Below are 21,092 nucleotides of genomic sequence, written 5' to 3' on the forward strand. Positions count from 1 at the left end.
GTAATATGCTCACTTATAATGTTGATTCGTAACCGCAGCAAATTCTGCTGTTTATGCTATCTGTATTATGTTGTGCTATCTGTCGTAAAATTGAATTGAATTGTAATAAAACTCATTATTATAATACATTAATTGCAATACATGTCCACATGAAAATATACTGTAGTATGCTTTAGTATTATAGTAATAAGTATACTATAGTAAACTGTGGTAAAAGTGTTTTTGAACCTTACTACATTAAAGAATACTACAGTATTTGCTATAGTTTATCAACTCTGTGCTTGGACCACTGCTCTTTTGGATATACATGACATCCCTGGGCTCTATCATTCGAAAACATGGCTTTTCCTACCACTGTGGACGACACTCAACTCCACTTATCGTTTCACCCTGATGATCCCACGGTTTCTGCCCGCATCTTGGCATGCCTGAGGGACATCTCACTCTGGATAAAGGATCACCATCTCCAGCTTAACCTTGCGAAGAACATATTATCTGAACTAAAGATTCAGCACAACCTTTCCATTCAGCTAGGTTCCTCAACCATCACGCCTTGCAGGACAGCCAGAAACTTGGGAGTGGTCAATGTTGATCAGCTTAGCAACACGGAGCATATTGCCAGCCCCGCTCGCTCTTGTAGATTCATCCTCTACAATATTAGGAACATTAGACCTTTCCTAAATGAGCACGCTACGCAGGTCCTAGTCCAAGCTCTTGTCCTGTCTAGGCTGGACTATTGCAATGCGCTACTGGCTTGAATTCCAGCCTGCACAACCAAACCCCTACAGATGATTCAGAACGTAGTGGCAAGAGTGGTCTTCAATGAGTCAAAGAGGGCGCACTCACCCCTCTCTTTGTCAAGTTACACTGGCTTCCTATAGCAGCTCGCATCAAATTTAAGGCTCTGCTGCTGGCCTTTAAAACCACCACTGGGTCAGCACCCGCTTACCTTCACTTACTTATACAGCCTTATGTTGTCGATCCCTGCGCTCTGCCACCAAGCGATGGCTTGTGGTGCCATCTCAAAAGGGGGAAAAACATTATCTGTACCTTCTCAGGAGCTGTTCCACAACTGTGGAATGATCTCCCGGTCGTGACATGATCTGCTGACTCTGTAGCTGTCTTTAAGAATCGGCTAAAAACCCATCTCTTTCGCCATTACCTCACTTCCTAATATAGGACTTACTATCTTTCTCTATTTTTTCTTTCTCTTTAGCTGTACACTTAAAAAAAAATTACTAACCAGCCGTCGTCTATACTGTGTTGGACTTGATGAGACTATTTCCAGGGCACTTATGTATTGCTGTTCTTGTGTTGCTATAATTGCTTCTATTGTTTACCTCCTTTGTAAGTCGCTTTGGACAAAAGCGTCTGCTAAATGACTAAATGTACATGTGATTAACACTCACTATTATTAATACTACAGAATACAGTTATAATAATAATAATAATAATACATTTTATTTATAATGCGCTTTTCTAAAACCCAAAGTGCTACAAACCAATAAAATACAAAACTACATTATTAATGCAATACAAAAAAGTAACTATCATAAAATAATCATTACAGTACAACTAACAATATAAAGTTAATGACAATTAATGACAGTCCATATAAATAATAAATAAAAAAATTTAAGCTTTTTTAGCTCTTTGAAACTGGATAGTTAGTAAGCATCTCTAACAGCCAGGGGAAGTGCATTTCATAACCTGGGTGCAGCAACAGAGAAAGCTCTCTCCCACATAGATTTTAATCTACACGAAGAGTAAGAGTCTCTAAAGGGAAGAGAAGGCTTATAGTGGGTGACTTAGTCACAAATATAAGTAGGGGCCATGCATAGCTTTGTATGTTAGTGTGAGTGTTATAACAACAATACGTGACTGAAGAGGTAGCCAATGCAAACTATAAAGCACGCCTGTAATATGCTGACGTGATGAAGTATATATAAAAACACAAGCTGCAGAATTTTTTAATATACTACAGGCATTTGATTTAGCAGATAAGCCAATAAATAGTACATTACAATAGACAATCCTGGAGGTAACAAATGCATGAATAAGCCTTTCAGCATCAGGTGGAGTGAGAAAAGGCCTAATTCCTGCAATGTTTTTGAGGTGATGGAAACCAGATTTTTTGATACTCTTAATGTGAGAGTCTAGTGTCAGACGAGTGTCAAAAATCACTCCAAGGTTACGAGCCAGAGCAGATGGAAGTACTACACTGTCATCCACAATCAAATTAAGATTGCTACCTTTGTGAATAACCGCTGGTGTGTCAATGAGCACCTCTGTTTTAGAGTAATTCAGTAAAAAAAAAATGGTTTATCCATGTTCTTATTTCCTGCACACAGTTTTTGTAGAAGTGTAGAGGTGTGAGTAGGATTAGACTTATCCTATCATCAGCAAAAAAGTGATACCAAAACATATCTCCTAATAATTTGCCCCAAAGAAAGCATATACACACTAAACAATGTAGGACCCATTACTGATCCCTGAGGAACACCATGACAGACCTGTCCAAGTTGAGATTTGTTGTTTCCCAGTACAAAAAACTAGGATCGATCGGTGAGGTAAGATTTAAACCAGTTCAGCACAGTACCAGTGATAGCAAGCCATCTCTCCAACTTATTTATCAGGATAGAGTGGCACACTGTATCAAATGCATATACTACTACTGGGGACTACCATTTTAAATCACACGTTTCCTCACATAATGTACTGACGGAGAGAGCGAGCTAAAGCGCTTGTAGAGTCATAAACATCAGGCCAATAATTTAATCACTAGCTAATGCAGTACCTTATACATACATGCATTAATACATATATACACCTCATACACCTCGCCTCAATATGTTTATTCAGATTAATGTCAAATTAACACTGATATTTTGAATAATTTAGGCAAGCAAAGCTGACACGACTTAATCAATCACATATTGTAATTGCCCTTCTGTTAGGTGTGGGTGTGCGGACACCTATGTCCTAGATTTGTTCTGGAAGCAAAACTTTTCCCCTGATCATCTTTCATGACCAAAATATAGTTGGCGGCCCCAGGTGTCGAAAACAGAGGTAGCAAGTTTGGTGGTGTCTGACTTCCTGCTGAACTGCACAGACGGATCAGTGCATAGATATACATAATAAAGGCTAGATGTCTTTGTCCACGCTGCTGTCCAATGAAGGTCGATGTCCACATCTGGCGGCCATCTTGTCACAGGCAGCTCGCTCACTCGTAACATTGTTTTAATGGTGCATGCACTTTTTAAATAACCACAACTTGTTCAATTTTCTGCCGATTTACAAACTGTTTGGTTTGTTATAAACGTCCTGCGAAAAAGTACCTGGTTACAGTAACGAGAGTATTTGTAATTCATTATTTCACACCCCTGACTATATAAAAAAAGACGTCACTTCCGCCATGCCCGCCGCCATATTTGTGTCCGTCTTGGCAGCGAACACAGCATATCTATTGCACTAAATTATCAAATTTATTAGTATAATTGATCTAACTCCTTTGGAATAGAATAAAATTGTATTTGGGGGTTCCTGTGATTACTGTTGTTACAGCCAACATCACAACATATCCCGGGCATATTGTTATCTTGTTGTAAACCTCCTGAGAGTGTTTTATTGATCTTCATCTGGTAGTTGTGGCTGCTGTGACCATAGACAAAAGCAGCGACAAAACACAGTGACGTCACGTGGTCTGAATGAACAGCTGTTGTTAAGAAATATTTCATGTTTGTATATCATGTTTAAGACACCATAAAAAAAACGTAATGCTAAACACGTTTAAATTTCAAGATTTTTTTTTTTTGAAAAGCATGTAGGTTTAAAGGAAGATTCTTTTCTTAATTTGATCTGCGTTTCTCAACCTCCTGGCAGGCAGCATTCAGAAGAGAGGCGGGACTCTTTCCAAAAAAGGCACAATATTTTAGCTGAATATCTCTCACCTGCTGCTTGGATGCATAACCACCTCTTGTTTTCATCCTTCTGCTCTCAAATGGGTGCATTTGTCACCGTGGTTACACAGTCTCTTATCTCATTAGCTTAGATCATCATGGATTCGTTACTCTGTGTGTATGAGTCTGAGTGTGCCTGGGTCAAATGCTGGGCTTTTCAGTAGGGAAATATTGTCAATATGCATATGTACAGTACTGCACATTCGAGATGAAACACAATGTCAGAGACTGATCACTGTTAAGTGTTCCACTGAGCGTTTTAGAAGATCCTTTATACCTGTTGTATAGTGTATTCAATTTTAATGTTATTTATTTTCAAATCCTCGATGGGCTATATTTATTTATTATTTTATTTTCTATTCTATCTTTTCTGTAATTGTAACATGCAAGGAATTTCCCTCTGGGATTAACACTCTGGGGTCGACTGCGGCGCATTATTTTTCATTCACTCCGCAAAGAGACTTAGATAACTCTGCTGATTTTGGACATACAGATATGATTTATACATCATTTAAAATGTTAAAGTGTCTAGTTTTTTTTCTGTCCACTCCCAATAAAAACAGAATGTTGTGCTTTTCGCAAAATTAAGAAAATAAATATGATGCGCGTTTTGTTCTCTCTCCCTCAGTGAAGTCCTTTCTCAAACGCGTCAGAAAAATAAACTGTATCTTAACAAATACTTGTCATAGAAACAAAAGATAAATGTCTACATAATGCTTGGAATGTCAGCTTTTAAATGATGTAAGTGAGATCGAAAACATATTGTCATTCGGTGTAAACTGTATGAGAAGGAGGAGAAGTACTGTCTCTCTCTTGTTACCTGATTATCTGTAATGAGATGAGATCGCCACACCCCCGTGCCATTGAAGTGAACGAGCAGAAACCTCCATATGCATAACTCGTGCCTCCTGCAGTCAATGGATACGCAATTCACAATCCAGTCTCTCCATTCCTTGTTGTTTCATCCGAATGCACCAAACACGACATCTAAATCCTTATTTACTTGCGTATGTGTGTCAGTATCTCCAGGCGAGTGTTTTCTTTGTTCTTCCGTCAAACATTTCACGCGATGGGAACACATACACAAACACACGAGTCAGGAAACTCAACGCGCTTTTTGGTATCCTTATAAAATACGCGATTGCAAACAATCCTTATTTAGTTGCGTCTAAGCGCATATCTCCGCACAGCAAGTTTATTAAACACAGGATCACTCGCGTGTGCACACATTCACTGCTTTCATGATCAACAAGTGAGGTAATGGCGGCGGCTGTAAACAAACATTGATAAGTTTTTACACGCTTGTCCCTTGTTGTGTTTCTACTTTAATGATTACAAAAACACAAATAAGAGTCCAGACAACGATAGGCAGTTTTTATTTTGAGCTGTTTACTGCACAAAAGTTAAACTCTCGCTGGCCAACCAAACACTACCCTGTGTTCATTTTTACGATGGCCAAAACAGTACCTTTACTATGATTACTATGGTTTTTAAAGGTATACTTGTGAAATTCATAGAAAATATTTCTATATATACACACATTATATATATAATTTTTTGTTATAAGTTCCCAAGTAAACCTTATGGTTTTACTACAGAGAAAGCTACATTCCTGTTGAACATCCCCACAAGGCTCATTATGTGGCTCATTATTCAACTCTTTTGTTCTCCAGCTGTCAATCACTGATTATTCAGGAGTTTTCCTGCCTCTACGCATACGGCCTTTCCCAAGCAAATGTGTCTTAGAAATTGTAAATCAATATATTGTTTAATGTGAATGAGCAGGCCGGATGAAGTCTTGGGAAAACATGTTTAGAATGAGTTTTGTGGACTTGTATCAGTGACTTAAAAATGTAGCTTTTTCAAAAACCATGCATAAACATTTTTCTCTCAAAAATACAAACATGTACATACGTGTTGATCATATAATATTGTAGCCCAGTTTGTGCTGAACGCAGTGTTATGAGAATTTTGCCATTTATATGTTTTTAAGCAACTGAAAAAAGCACAAATGTCATTGCATGTCAAAACTTCCCCAGGGCCCTAAAAACCCCTTAGACCCCAGAGGGCTAATCAAGTTTTTAAATTAAATAAAATTTGCAGTTTTGACTAGGTGATGATGACATATCCGATCACATTTCAACCTAAAACACTTTGTATTACATAAAATGAAGGCTTTTGTTTATTTAACGTAATTTTTTGTAAGATACACCTATTTGACTTTTAATTAAATAATTTAATTAAAGAGGACCCTTCAGAGTTTCAAATTATTAATGATGGAGTATTTTAAGTTGATTCTGCTATGATAAGGAGAAAACACGTCCCAACCGGCCCACTGCGTTTTTGGACCCCTGGGGGTTAAAGCCATAAATCCAGTCTAAAACATGAGGGTGTAAGAAAATAATGTGTCACAGGTCGGAGCGGATAATTTAAAACAAGCTTTATTTAAATTAGTTAAAAAGATGATTTGGGGAAGGGGAAGCTAAAAGGAATTTTCGTCTTTCAACAGGAGGGGACTGGGCCCGAGAAATCTGGATGGCGATTGGTAAGTAACCACAGGGGGAGAGGGGAAGGGGGCTCCCCGGTCCTTTCGCAGAACTCCCACCGATCTCCCGACTGACCCCCGATTCTTTCTTATAGGCTTGATTTCTCGTGGCGCCCTTCTCTTCTCCTGAAGGCAACAGAAACACACGATGAACAATGGGTGAGACGGAGATGACTACCTTGTTCCTGTATTCGTTGTTTCCTCAGATTTCACTTCGCGGAGCACCTGGACAGCTCCTCTACTCCAATGGACTTCCGAGGTGAATGCAGTACACTACACAGGGGTTCCTGAGGGCACAGGTAAGTAACAAAGGTAAGTTTAACTGGATTCACTGAGAGCCGGATCGTCGTGAGTAACAGACAAGTATTTCACCAGGCGACTGGATCTGTACTCTGGACATACAATGGAGATTCCGAGGTAAGTAGTTTTTTAGATCGTGTACACAGGCAAGTATTTAGCTGGGTAACTGGGTCTTTTCACTGGACGTATACTGGCGTATTCGGGGTTGGGTCTTTTCACTGGACATATACTGGCGTATTCGGGGTGAGTAGCTTTCAGCTCGTATAAACAGGTAAGTATTCAGCAAGGTAACTAGTACTTCATACCGGGCTTACAGGACGTATTCGAGGTAAATGGCTTTTTGCATGTGCAGACGGGTGTGTATTCGACAGAATAATTGTATCTTCACGCTGGGCTTTTTCGAAGTAATTAGCTTTTAGCTCGTTCATACAGGTAAGTATCCAACAGAGCAACTGAATCTTCAAACTGGACTTATTCGAGGTGATTAGCTTTTAGCTCGTACATACAGGTAGGTATTCAACAGAGTCACTGAATCTTCACACTGGGCTTATTCAAAGTAATTAGCTTTTAGTTCGTTCACACAGGTAAATACTCAGAGTAACTGAATCTTCACACTGGGCTACGAAGAATAGTAAACACTAAATCCTTCATGACAATGGTGCTGGTTCTAACAGATAGATAGGGAAAACCATATGTCACCTCTTGGCTTCGTTCAAGGGTGAAGGAGGTTACAAACTCCAAGCTGCTGCTCGTTGGGCCTGGTACGGCCGATGGTGTCACGGTGGACATGGTCAGGTAGGTTAGCTACACCTGATCCATACTGCTGGGCCGACTCGCCCGCTTCCCTTTCCTCTCCTCCAACCAACAAGACAGAAATCTAGATAGGGGCGGACAGCTGGAATCGCTCCACAATACAGGAAATGTACACAGCAGACAGTTTCTCCTATGACGGTTGCAATGCTTCCCTCCAACAATATGGTTTTCCCCACAATTTCCACACAGTACCTTAACTGGCGTTCGCACTCTGCCTCCTTCGGGCTGGAACACGGGGGTGGGAGTTATAAGCGGGCAGGTATGGAATAAGTGGTCATCGCCATGGGAGCATACGTTCTCTCCAGCAAGGACCCTCTCAACCTGGAGGGCGAGTACAGACAACAGGGACACGGCACAGCACTGTAAAACTTCGAGTGTACACACCTGTCAAAGACAGACTCACCTACTGCACTACACACACTTCAGTGATTTTTAGGGTCGATACTCCACACCGGGTCGGGATCTGTCCTGGAGGAGATTAAAGTCGCTGGCACGGTAAGTGATCAAAGCTGAACGTTGTAGACACACAAAATAACATCAGTTTGCCCCACTGTACTTCGGCTCACCCACTCGTCTCGTCGTCCACGATGGGGCCGCTAAACAGCTGTTACACACTCCAGCAAAGATCTAGTCATCCATCCCCAGGTATAAACAGTGAATGTAAAGCAATCCAATGTACTCACAGTTTCCGTAGTGCTAAATCTTCTCTCTTCTCCGTCTCTCTCCAGATAACTCGCAGATACCCGGAAGTATTGTCGTTATTCCGCCCTGGTGTCGTCCTCCCACAAAGCCTTCAATGCAACAAACAACTGGTAAGTATACTTTCTCTACAAACTCCGTCTTTTCAAACTTGCAACTGTTACGTAGCTGCCTAGACAACAGATACAAGAAAACAATAACAGATTTATTCATGTGCTAAATAATGTTTTTACTGATTAAAACAAAAAACCCCACTGATTTTTAAAAATAAAATCAAAATCAAAATGCATTGATTGCTTATTTTTGGGTATCTGTATTCCTAAACCCATTTAATCAGCATGCTTAGCTAAGGTTGTTTTCACATATGTTGGTGCGCACCGTGGTGCGGCCTCGGAGCGCACCAAAATACATTGTATCATTTTTCAGTTAGTGCGGTCCGTGTTCACATATATATATTTTTTACTTTACTCGAAATGCCGCACCGTACGCCATGTGACAACGGTCAGCGCTGTCATTGGTCTCTTACAGCTCTTACCGTCTCATGACCACCCCCACGTTTCCATGACAACCAGCCTGACAGGGAGAGCGCAGCTATCAAGATGTGGAGATAAACGATGCACGTCTTTGCAAAGTTTCTTTGCTTTAACGCGAAATTGCGTAGCTGTTCTATTAAAGCCTTTCTCACGGAGCCGTTTGCTAAAAAGCCCGTAATGTCACTATTTGTGTGTGGAGGACAGCTATGCATTTATAAAAATCATCAGCTCAAACGTAAAGGAGACTCTCTCTGCAACGGACCAGATTGGCTTGTTTGTTGTTAACCCACAATATAACACCCGGCTCGCGTCACAACGGAAGCCCAGTGGCTCAAACATGTGGAGAACTTCCTGTATTTGGTTCGGTCCGAGGTTCGGCAGTGTTCACACCACAGGTGGGTCGCCCCAGAGTTCGGCGACAGTCGCTCCGAGACCACCTGTTTAGAGCGGTCTCGGAGCGGCCGTTTAGTGCGCACCCGAGTGCGGCTGTTGTGTTCACACTGACCCAAACGCACCGTACTCTGAGCGACACGTCATTTGGGCCGACCTAAACAGTGTATATGTGAAAACACCCTAAGTTTGCATCGCATTTGTGGTCTACACACCAGAGAAACAATACTGTAGTTACTGTACATGTGACTTTAACACTGGCATTGTCCAGTAAGCAAGATACTGCTTCTGTTAAATTCTAATTACTGAAAATAAAAGAAAAACTAGAATATATAAAAACTAAATAAAGTCTTTGTCATTGTCTGCCATGTCTGTAGTCTTTAGTGGTTCTTTTGTCAATTGGTCCTCGTGTTGATTGTTTCCCAGGTGTGTCTTGTTATCTTGTTAACCCAGGTGTACATAGCCCCATGCTGTGTCGAAACCAGGGGCCTCATTTATCAACATTGCGTAGAAAATGTTCTATATTTGTACCTACGAATGAAATTTAGAATGTGCCTAAGTACAAAAAAATCGGGATTTATCAAACGTGCGCACGTGGTTCGTACGCACATCAGTAAGTAATCCTTGATGATAAATCCCACTTGTTCTTAAGCACCATGCTTGTGCACGTTCATGTTCATTTGCATTTCGAAACGCCTCCAATGAACCATATATGGTGACAACACCTCCCGTTATAAGTCACGTGGTTGTGCTTTTCCCCTCATCGCAATAATGACAAAGAGAGCGTAAAAGAGGAATTTTACAGACACAGAAATTGAGTTACTGGTGGATGAGGTTAAATCCTAATAACACATACTGTTTGGTTTACTTAGTGCGGGAGGAATGACTAACAAAAGAAAACAAATCTACATGGGAACATGTTACCAGTGAGTTTAATTCCGTTGAATATGAGGAGAGAACACTTCCAAAAATAAAAAAGTGGTTTGACATTAAATTAACAGCAAAAAAAAAAAAACGCGTCACAGCACACCGACGTGAAACGAGTGCAACTGGAGGAGGACAGACAACTTTCTACCTTGGACAACAGCATATAACCAGCATCATTGGCGCGATCTTTGAAAACGCGCTACCGGCGGAATGGATTATTTGCCAAGTCTTCCAATAACGCAAGATAAGCCATTGCACTGTATCAAGCAATTGTCGGAGACTTCATTTATACAAATCACATGTAGAGCTTTCGCAGAAACAGATACATATCACAAATAAATCATTATACTTATTTGCTGTTACCATACTGACATTAATCATTTTTAACACCTGCTTGGATAAAAAATAGACACTTCTTTACTCACTGGAACAGGGTCCTATGTGGTATCGCTATTCTACCACTAGATGCTCTGCGTACGCATACTCAGAGGTGTGCGTATATTTACACACATTTCTACGTATAAGTGCAATTTGATAAATTCCACACTTTGCGTAAAACTGTTCCTACGCACACTTTACGCACACTTCCGTGCGTACGCACGTTTGATAAATGAGGCCCCTGGATTCTATCAGAATTCATACAATACGGTACCTACTGTTTTAATGGTCGGCAAGTAGGTACTTCATCTCATTCAGTACCTACTGTACAATATGCGGTTTTGGACGCAGCCCCAGTGTTTCAATTCTCTTTGGTCAGTCAGTGAATGTACTGTATGTAATGTGTTGGTTCCCATTTACCTGGATTATCTGGGTTTTCCATGTTATCAACTTTGTTCTGTGTTTTATTAATAAAAACCTTGTGTTTGGATCCTCTTCCTGCCAGCATTACACTAAAACTAAGGTAAACTGTATAGAAAGTTTGAAAATAATAATAAAATAATAACTAATAAAAAAGTGATATTAAATTATCCTTTGGTGCACACCATAATGTCTTTATTTCATGTGAAGAATCCCTCCATACACAATGGCATACATACAGCATATCTGTATGTAACAATGCAACCAACTGCAAAGCTCTTAAACCTGACAATTTTTGAAAAGCAGTGAGAACACAGATGAACGCCTTAGCAATATCTCATTTGCAGAGTTGATGAATGCAGACAAAAAGTCTCAAGCAGTATTTGATGTCTTTGTCAGTTGTCACCTTGTGTATAGGGTGCACTCATATATAATGATGTTGCTTTTTGCATAGGTGGGGTGATTGAATCAAGGAAAATATTTCTGCAGCACCTATAATGGTCTCAAACCAAATGAGGCAGCAAAACTAATCAGTCCAAACAATATCATTTTACTGCTACAATGTCATTTCAAAATCCATTTTATTCTGTTGGCTGTGGGAGGGAGTGACATGTTTTACCAAATAGAAATTACATATAGATTCATACCAGCGCTGTGTGTCTTTTACAGGACACTGTGTTTAGAGAAAATGCTCAATAGTGCTTATTGACAGTAGATGCGTCGTAGATAGCGCAAAAACTCTTAAAATCTATGTGAATAAAAAACAAAGCTTTATTGTACTAAATCTCTGCAACCCCACAGACAAGGTTTGCTAGTGAGATTACTGTTGTGTGACACTCGGACAGTCTGTTATTGTTCTTTAGCCACCTGCAAAGTCAGCAAGTGTGATGCTATTAATTGAAAATCTATTCAGTGTTGTCTAATGCAACTTTATGCTGAAGTTTTTTTTCCTATATTAGTAACATTTTAAGTGGACACCATGTAAGGGATAATGTATCGGCAGCAGGTTGTTATCGCAGATAACAAAGCGGAATAATGCAAAGCGAACAGATTGCAATAATAAAAAGGAAAAATATGCAAGACAAATGAGTTTTGTCTAAATAAGGACTATGGTGTAACTTAAACAGATATTTAATTGAAGATTTTTGGAATCGCAATACCAGTAGGTGATAGCCTAGGGCTGGGCGATATATATCGGGGGATTCTCATGTGTGTTTCATCAGTAAAGCCATTCCTTGATTAGAAGTAAATTGCCATCAGCTGCGTTCAGATGGAGCGGCGCTGCTGAAAAAAACAGCATACCAGCAAGACCAGCATATGTTGTGTTTTGGTGCTGGTTTACTAGTGAACACCAGCTAAACCAGCACAAAACCAGCACCAGCTAAACCAGCACCAAACCAGCACTAGCATATGTTGTGTTTTGGTGCTGGTATGCTGGTGAACACCAGCTAAACCAGCATAGACCAGCATTATTCCCATGCTGGTCCATGCTTGTTTGATGCTGTTTTTTTCAGCAGGGGGCATTTACTACACAGAGCCGTAGTTCACTGACAAGCTGGGCCATATTGCATTAATTATCACAGGCGATACGTCCTCGATAATCCTCGATACGTCCTCAATAATTAATGTGAAATAGTCCCGATTGTCAGCAAACTACGGCTCTGTGTAGTAAAGGCCACTCCATCTGAAAGCAGCTGATGGCGTTTTACTTCTAATCAAGGAACTAAGAAATGTATAATGTATGGGAATGTACAACAACGCTTTCACTCGTATGATGTCACAGTAGTAGGCAGGGCAAATATAGGCAGTAGGCACGCCTATAATCCCTCCCACTCCTAATGCTGCGTTTACACCAGTCGCAGTAGAGGCGTCAAGCGCCAGTGATTTCAATGTTAAGTCAATGTGAAGACGTGTTGACGGTACACTCGAATGGTGCATTTTGCGTTTGACATGAATTTGCAGCTGACGCCCGAGATGAAAAATTAGAACTTTGGCTGATTTTCGCGCCGCGTTAAACAATCGGGCCTGCTTGCTGCTGTGGCGGCAGCCCCGCTTGGAGTCACTCATTAAACATGGAGGAACACTTGATTTTGTCCGTGAGGAGACACCCGGAGCTATATGACACAAGTTCTTATTTCTATAGAGACAGGAATAAAAAGGACCTTGCTTGGAAGAGTGTCAGTAAGAACATCGGGCAACCTGGTAAGCTGTAAATACACATTTTACTTTTGAGTCATGTGACGTTTATTGACCCGCTGCATTACCGCCATTTTTTTAACTATTTTCCCCCTATAGTAAGGTTACCAAATACAAACCGGTAACTCTCTCGATTAACATCAGCCATCTTGCAAACAGACAACCGCATAACACTTGCCCCTCCCACAAGAAGCGGATTTCGCCTCTGACGAGCATAAAATGCTTGCTTTTTCCACGTGTCTACTTCGCTCTAGACGCGCAAATGCATTCAAACTGTTCAAGCAACAAACTAGACACGATTTTGACGCCTCAAACGCGGCTGGTGTGAACCCACATTAACTGTTACTAAACTTGAGGTGAGCTGACCCGACCTGACGCAAACCGTGGGGTACTATGCAATGGAAAAGCGCCACAACAGCGACCCTCACAAAGACCTCACAATCCTGTAGAATTTTGACAATTTTAGCCGGGTCGCCCAGGCGAGGTTGTATGATGATTGAAGACCCGAAACACCCAGTGGCCCCAGGTTCATTGCTGAAGACGTGTCTAAGTAGCATCAGAAGATGTTTTCCAACTTTGGTACAGTCTTCATATCGAGGGTCATATCTATACAGTCTGTGGTTTCGTGGAAATACATGAAAAGGTTTTATTGGTTGAACTCAAAGGATTAAACATCACAAATGGCATCTTAGTTGTTTTTTTTTAAAATCAGTAATCAGGCTGAATGCAGTGCAGATTGTTAAGTACATATCTTTCTCTCTCTCTCTCTCTCTCTTGAGACAAATACCTCTGTAATCTGACATCTGTCTCGTGTAGAGTTTTATCTGAAAGTCTGGTAAGCCTGTAATATGAAAGACAAAGAGCTGAGGAATTTCTCATCATGTTCTCTTAATATCACCATCATTGAGTGCATTTACATGCACAGTCTTACGCCGGTTATGCTTAATAAACTGATAACACGTGGGGCCATGTAAACGCGTAAAATGGTTTTCTTTAATCGGGGAAAGCCGATAAACGGCGTAAGCAAAAAACGATTGGCACAGGTAGTTTTTTGCTCATTACCCTGATTTTGCGTGGCATGTAAACACCTTAACCGGCTTTCTCAAGGTTTTGTCCATGTGCGCATGTTGCCACGTGTGAAAGATAAACGTCAGTCGCGGAACTAAGCGCAAAGTAACGCATAAAAGTCTTCGCTCGACTAAAGCAGTTGGCAGAGAAACTGCGAAAATATAAAAACTGATGTTATATTTACAGGTTTTGCAGACAGGAGAAGAGATAAAACAATATAGCTTAAGACAGATATGCCGTCTGCTTTTTTATCGACTATTATGAACTATAGGCGATGACGTCACTACCTGCAAGAAACCTGACAAATCTCCCGTGTAAGCGCAGTTGTCTGCATAGCCGGTTTATTGATTTGCAGGTAAACATTTTTTTTAATAAGCAGATTTTTGCTAGTTATCCGTTATTCTGTCCATGTAAAAGTCCTCATTCTTGGAGTTACGGTCTCTTTAAGGTTTTTCTGTTCTCTTGGCGGCCATCTTGTTCCTGTAGAAGTCTTTTGTAGCAGTACAGCTCATACAGTGTGTTCTCAAATAAAGAAAGATAAACAAAATACTTACATTTCAATGCAGCAATTACATCAACTAACTATTTTATGGTTTTACATCGTTCCAATTCTTCTCAAATGTTTTGGACTGGTCCACATTCACATGTGTCCTACAGTACAGATCTCTACTCAGTACAGATTTCTCCAATCCTCTGTCTGTCAGTAATGTATTACAGTACTATTGAATGTTTCCCTCACAGCTTTGCGTTCATGTGTGTAACTATAAGATCTATGGGAAATGTAACTGGAAGTTGATTTGTATCTTTTCTCCCTGTGCTTTAGTGACTTTTATATGGCTGTGTTTTTCAAGGCAGTCCATTAAAGTTTGAATTTTGTGCAGTTTTAAACACTGTTAATTACCCGTGACCGGCTGAGTGAGTACACTGCTGTTCATCTTATGATTTAATAGACTTTTTCTCCTGCGCTTCAAGTTGCTTTGTAGTTTAATGACGATTTTCCCCCCTTAAAGTCGAAAAAAACAAATCACTCGTAGCTTTGTTCAATTGTACAGAAATTCTAAAATAATCTGGCTGCAAACAGAGCTGTAAGGCTTTGTTTACCAGGGAAATTAATCAGAATTTGTTTATCGGCAAAAAAACGTCCTAATGCCTTATTCCCTTTGAAATAATGAACTGTGAGGAGATGAAAACAAGTCATTTTTCTAATCCATCGCCTCTTTGCATTGCTCTATTACCCACGAGTGTGCCAAGTTCTTATATTTCATTGTTTTTGCATTTCGTCAGAAACTTATTTGTATGATTTTGTGTCAATCTCTGTCTACGTGCACCTCACAGCTGGGTTGTTGAGATCATGTCAGATATGAGCTTCAAGCTCACAAATCTTAGTGGGGACCTGCATCCTCCCTCAAATAATCTTAATTGTGTGCTGCAAGGAGTTTTAAGAGTGACATTTATGAACCACTACAGCAAAGGTGGCTTCACCCAGGAGCTCAAATCGGCAGCTGGGATGAATGTGAATGCTAACGGATAACTTTCTCTCCAGGAGTATTATAACTCTTTAGTGGAAACACAATTCCATCAGGACCCTGCCTATAAATGGCTTATTGAGTTCAGCATTGCTTTAAGTCAGCATAAGTTTTAGTTTTAAACCAGTGTGTGTGTTTATGTGTGTGTGAGAGAGTTACACAGCTATACAGTTTAGAGAAAGTCAGGAGACAGTTCATCTATAGCAGCTTTACTTCAGTTGTTAGTATATGTTAGCTGATGATGTTGTCTGTTTGCATGAGAATTTTTTTTGTTAGTCAGCAATGCTGTCAAGGCTTGTCGGTTCACAAACAGGCACTCGGGTCCTTATTCTGTCACAGTGGATAGGTTGTTGAGAGCCCGGTCAGCGGGCCTGTTGAAACTAGCTTCACAAATCACCAGGAGCTTTGGGCCCGACTACGAGCTACATCACCAAGCCGAGGTGGATTGAGAGGTGACCGGAATGGACTGTGGTGGGCACAGCACGTACGTGTGACCTGTAGGCCTGTTGGGGGGGATGTGTCAGATTGAATTAGGAGCAAGACTCTCGCTGCCGTGATTCACTGCTCTGTCTGCTGGCGGTGTGTATGTTTGTGCATGAACTAGGACACTGGATGTTGTCTACCGGGAAAAGGTGCTACTGTATGTAGGTTGACGTAAGACCACGTGTGAGTGAATTTTGCTTGGACGTTTATACTGTGCATCTGAGAAATATACAATTTGTTGGGAAAAATACATGGAATACAATACCGATCAAATGTTTAGGGCACGTTGACTGATATCTTCCCTTATGAAACTACAGTTAAAACAAAAAAAACATGGTTACTGTAGTAAAACCATAGTAACTACAAAATAACCATGGTTTTGACGTTCCCCGGCGTCACCTGCTCTCAAATTACATAAGTTTACAATATGGTAAAGACATTACATTATGGGTTTTGAGTCACGGATCAAACCATTTTCGGATTAGCAAACAAAAGTTTGGGGGAAAATAAAATAAGAACAGATCAAGAAATTACAAGCATATGAAAATAAAAAAACAACGTGACTAATAAAGTGAAGTCTAGCCGTAATATTTAAAGGCGCAAAAGAGGATGTTTCCGCCGACTGAGAATCCAAAGACCGTTACTGAGTTTTTTAAATAAGCGCATGCGCAAGAACAGCCTCCCTCCTTCACAGCTCATATCTAGGAAACGCCTTCCATAACTCGTGCACGAGTATTTGAACACGAGTGTTTGTTTACCACTGGCATATGCTGTGTCGCGTCAGTGGATTCATTATGTGAAAAGATATGATAATAAACACATAAGACGTAAAGTTAGATCAGTCGACGCTACTCCCATTTCAACTAGCGTGTAGCAGCCTGGTCACTTACAACTACAGTACAAGAACAACGTCGATATACCTGAATAACAGTACAACAATAATTATTCCACAAAGAAAGAATAATCACTGTTACCTGTCGAAGAGAATTTTTGCGACCTGCGCGTCTGACACCTCTCTGTTCCTTCATTGCTCTCCAGTGTTGAAATGTTTCTCCAATAACGACTCTGGTTAGATAACATTCTTCTGACAATTTTCTCCTCTTCTCAGCGACTTAAAAACTCTTTCTTTTGCGTCCTCCTTCGGGTTTCTTCTCTTCCATGGTGCAGATTCGAGGAGGAAAGCAGGAGCGAAAATGAAAACAAACCGAAACTTAAGACGGAGTTTCATGCGCTATGCGCATGCGTCACTCGTGTAACCTTACTGGAGCGCGCACGTCTCTCCCAAGAAACGTAATGGCAGTGATTGACAAGCCAGAGGGCCAATGACGATTGCGATGATTGCATCAACGATTGGCTGATGTTTATAAGGCCCTACCTTATGCACAGATGACATATATTAATTTTATTACTTTCAGTGCGCCTAATAAATAGTCTTTTATCATTTAGTAAAGACAGTTTCAGGTAACATTGCAAAAATGTATTAAACAAACATCCTCTTTTCCACCTTTAAGTAGAAAATAAATAATAACACTTTTATAAAATGAATATAATTAATCTTTTTAAAGCTAAAGATGTAATTTTTGTTTTGTCTCTGTTGTTTGATTACAATAATGACACAAGATTTATGATTTATAAAGAGATGGAAGTGAATGGGTCTCACAAACGGTGCTCGTTTTATTTTGTTTGATTTTTTAAAGTTTATTTTATTTCACTGGCTTAGCGGCTATTGAACATACAACGTTAGTGAACAAACAGGAGATACTCGTTGTATCTTGACTTTGTTTGCGACTGTACTAATCGTGCATGGATGCAGTAAGCATTCTGGGTGGGGGCGGCAGTAGCCAGTGGTTCATGTAGGTTGTCTACAAACCGGAAGGTTGGTGGTTTAATCCCCGGCTCCACCGGACCAAGTGTCGAGGTGTCCTTGAGCAAGACACCTAACCCCAGCTGCTCCTGACGAGCTGGATGGCGCCTTGCATGGCTGACACCGCCGTCAGAGTATGAATGTGTGAGTGAGGCAAACTTGTAAAGCGCTTTGGATAGCCATAGGTCTGTTAAAAGTGCTATATAAATGCAGTCCATTTACCATTTACCATTCTCATCTTGTTTTCTCGGAGGGACGTTAGTGAATCTATTTTCCAAGTTTGTGCTTAGGAGTATTTGTCATTAACTCTTCTTATTACACAGCACTCAAATAAAATGCTTGATTCTGATTGGCCAGTTGCAACATTCCAAGGTTTTTTCCTTTCAGATAACAACCACTTGAAACTGATAATACACATCTGCAAATCATTTTGACAGGTACAGTTTAATATTACACAAAATTAAACCAACCCATCCTCACCCCATGTCGTCAACACTTGACGACACCTGACCATTCGTCAATATGTGACGGGGAGGGTATACCTTTCGCGAATTTTTTGACGAACTGGGGACTTCAATACTATTATGTCCGTTGCATTCTCTTTCCTATTTTCTTACCATTTTCGCGTCGGTCCAGGGCTAGATTTACATAATGACATCCCTACCCAAACCTAACTCTAACCCCAACGCCAGGTGACAACTGTCGTACCTAACTCTAACCCCAACGCCAGGTGACAACTGTTTAATTTCGCGTACACTGTTTAATTTTGCGTAATCTAACCCTAAACCGGCGCGAAAATGGTAAGAAAATAGGAAAGAGAATGCAACGGACGTAATAGTATTGAAGTCCCCAGTTCGTCAAAAAATTATGCGAAAGGTATACCCTCCCCTTCACATATTGACGAATGGTCAAGTGTCGTCAAATATTGACGACATGGGGTGAGGATGTGTTGAATTAAACATCTTTTAATAACATATATGACATTATATTTACAAATGAAGAGTTTCGTTGCAAAACAAGATAACCACCGTTTTGTTAATTATTCAGAAATCTCGTTTTTTGGTTGTGCATTCCAATTAATTTCAATGCAACTGCAGTTGGTTTGTTTTGATTTAAACCTTCATAACTTAAAAAATACAGCTAAGTAGCACCATAAAACTAAATAATAACATGATAACGTAATAATAAACATGTTTTGACAAAAATGTTAAAAAATAGATTTATCTCGTTTTGCAATGAAACTCTTCAAATGATTCAACCAAATAGTGTGTTCATGACATTTGAACATTTTAAAGCAACACTAAAGAGTTTTTGCTCTTTGCTCCCCCTACAGGTTGGAAGCAGAATTGTCCATTACCACTGTCATAACTAATTTAGCCTACTGCAGCATAGCTGGCTCTGATTGGATTGTAGATCTGCCATAAAGCAAGTTTTTGTAGTTTTCACTCGAACTACAGGACTGCTACCCGACGATTGGAAACTTCTTTAGTGCGGTTTTGGCAGATAGAAGGCTGCAAAGCGAATGTGAAAGTGCCGTTCACACTGTTTCGAGTAGATGAACGACTGAAACTTTTTTGGAAACGTTATTTTAAGGTAAAAAAACTCTTTGGTGTTGCTTTAAGACCTTAAGGTCTGCATTTGTTTAAAATTAGCAAATAAAATATTTCAAATCAATATTTAATGTTTCTTACCTTACTTGTGTCGTAAATAGCTGTGTAATAAGTGGGATAATGTGCGGGCAGCCAGTTGTTGTCACGAAATAAACCCCTTCAGTGTGATACAAGACCCTCTGGTAACTGATCATTTAAAGGACAAGTTCGTTATTTTACACTTAAAGTCCTGTTTTCAGATTGTTTATGATGAAATAGAACGGTTTTGACTGAAATTTCGACATATGCGGCTGCCCCGAGAATTTTAGGCTGTTTGTGTTTCACCTCACACCTCTACAATGGGTTTAATGGTGCACTGGAACAATCCTTCCTAAAATGCATTCAACTTTCGTTTACAAAGACGTGAAACTCACCGAGTGGTCAGGGGTGTTCACTGATATGCTCACACAAAAATCGCTGCAAAAGATGCTTTCCAACAGCTGTTTTAGCATTCGTTGTTAACGTGTGGACCTATTTTTCCAAACGCCTCACACGTGTACATTCTTCCGCTTAGAGCTTGAATAATAGACACTCCAGCCCAGGTGTTGGCGCTAATCGGCCAATGCCAATTGCAAGAATAGAAACAAAGTTCCCGGCGCGGAGTAATACCGTACCTCACAGCACAACTAATACAAGTCAATGGAGTTGGCAAAAACTACGATAAAACCTGTTGGAATGCATATTTTGCAGCGATTTTTGTGTGAGCGTGTCGGTGAACGCCCCTGACCGCTCGGTGAGTTTCACGTCTTTGTAGGCGAGGGTTTGGTGCATTTTGGGAAGGATTGTTCCGGTGCACCGTTGAACCCATTGTGGGGGTGGGAGGTGAAACACAAACACCCCAAAATTCCCGGGGCAGCCGCACATGTCGAAACCTCAGTCAAAACCGCTCCACCTCATCACAAACAATCCGAAAACAGGACCCCAAGTGCAAAATATCGAACCTGTCCTTTAATATCAGTGATTTGTTTCTATCCTCTATATATTATTTTTTACTTTTATTGTCAGTATTTGTCTATTGAACTGAACAATTTCATCATATGTTAGCCTTTTTTACATAGCAGATGATAATAATTAAGTACATCCACTCAACAAATCACAGCACACCATTCCACGCAATGTAAACAAACAATGGCGGCACATTGAATTCACAAGGAATCAGTTTTCCTCATCTACTTTTTACGTCGTGATCAACAAACAAACAAAAACAAAATAATACTTTTGATGGCATTGATAAACCTGTGGTGGGGAAGAAACGTAAGCCATCAAAATCTAATAACTTATGTGAGAGGCACTCGAAAGATGGAAAATGCCGGCTGTTGCTTGTTCTCCCGACAGCATCAAA

This window comes from Misgurnus anguillicaudatus, chromosome 10 (assembly GCF_027580225.2).
Source record: "Misgurnus anguillicaudatus chromosome 10, ASM2758022v2, whole genome shotgun sequence".
NCBI classification, from domain to species: Eukaryota; Metazoa; Chordata; class Actinopteri; order Cypriniformes; family Cobitidae; genus Misgurnus; species Misgurnus anguillicaudatus.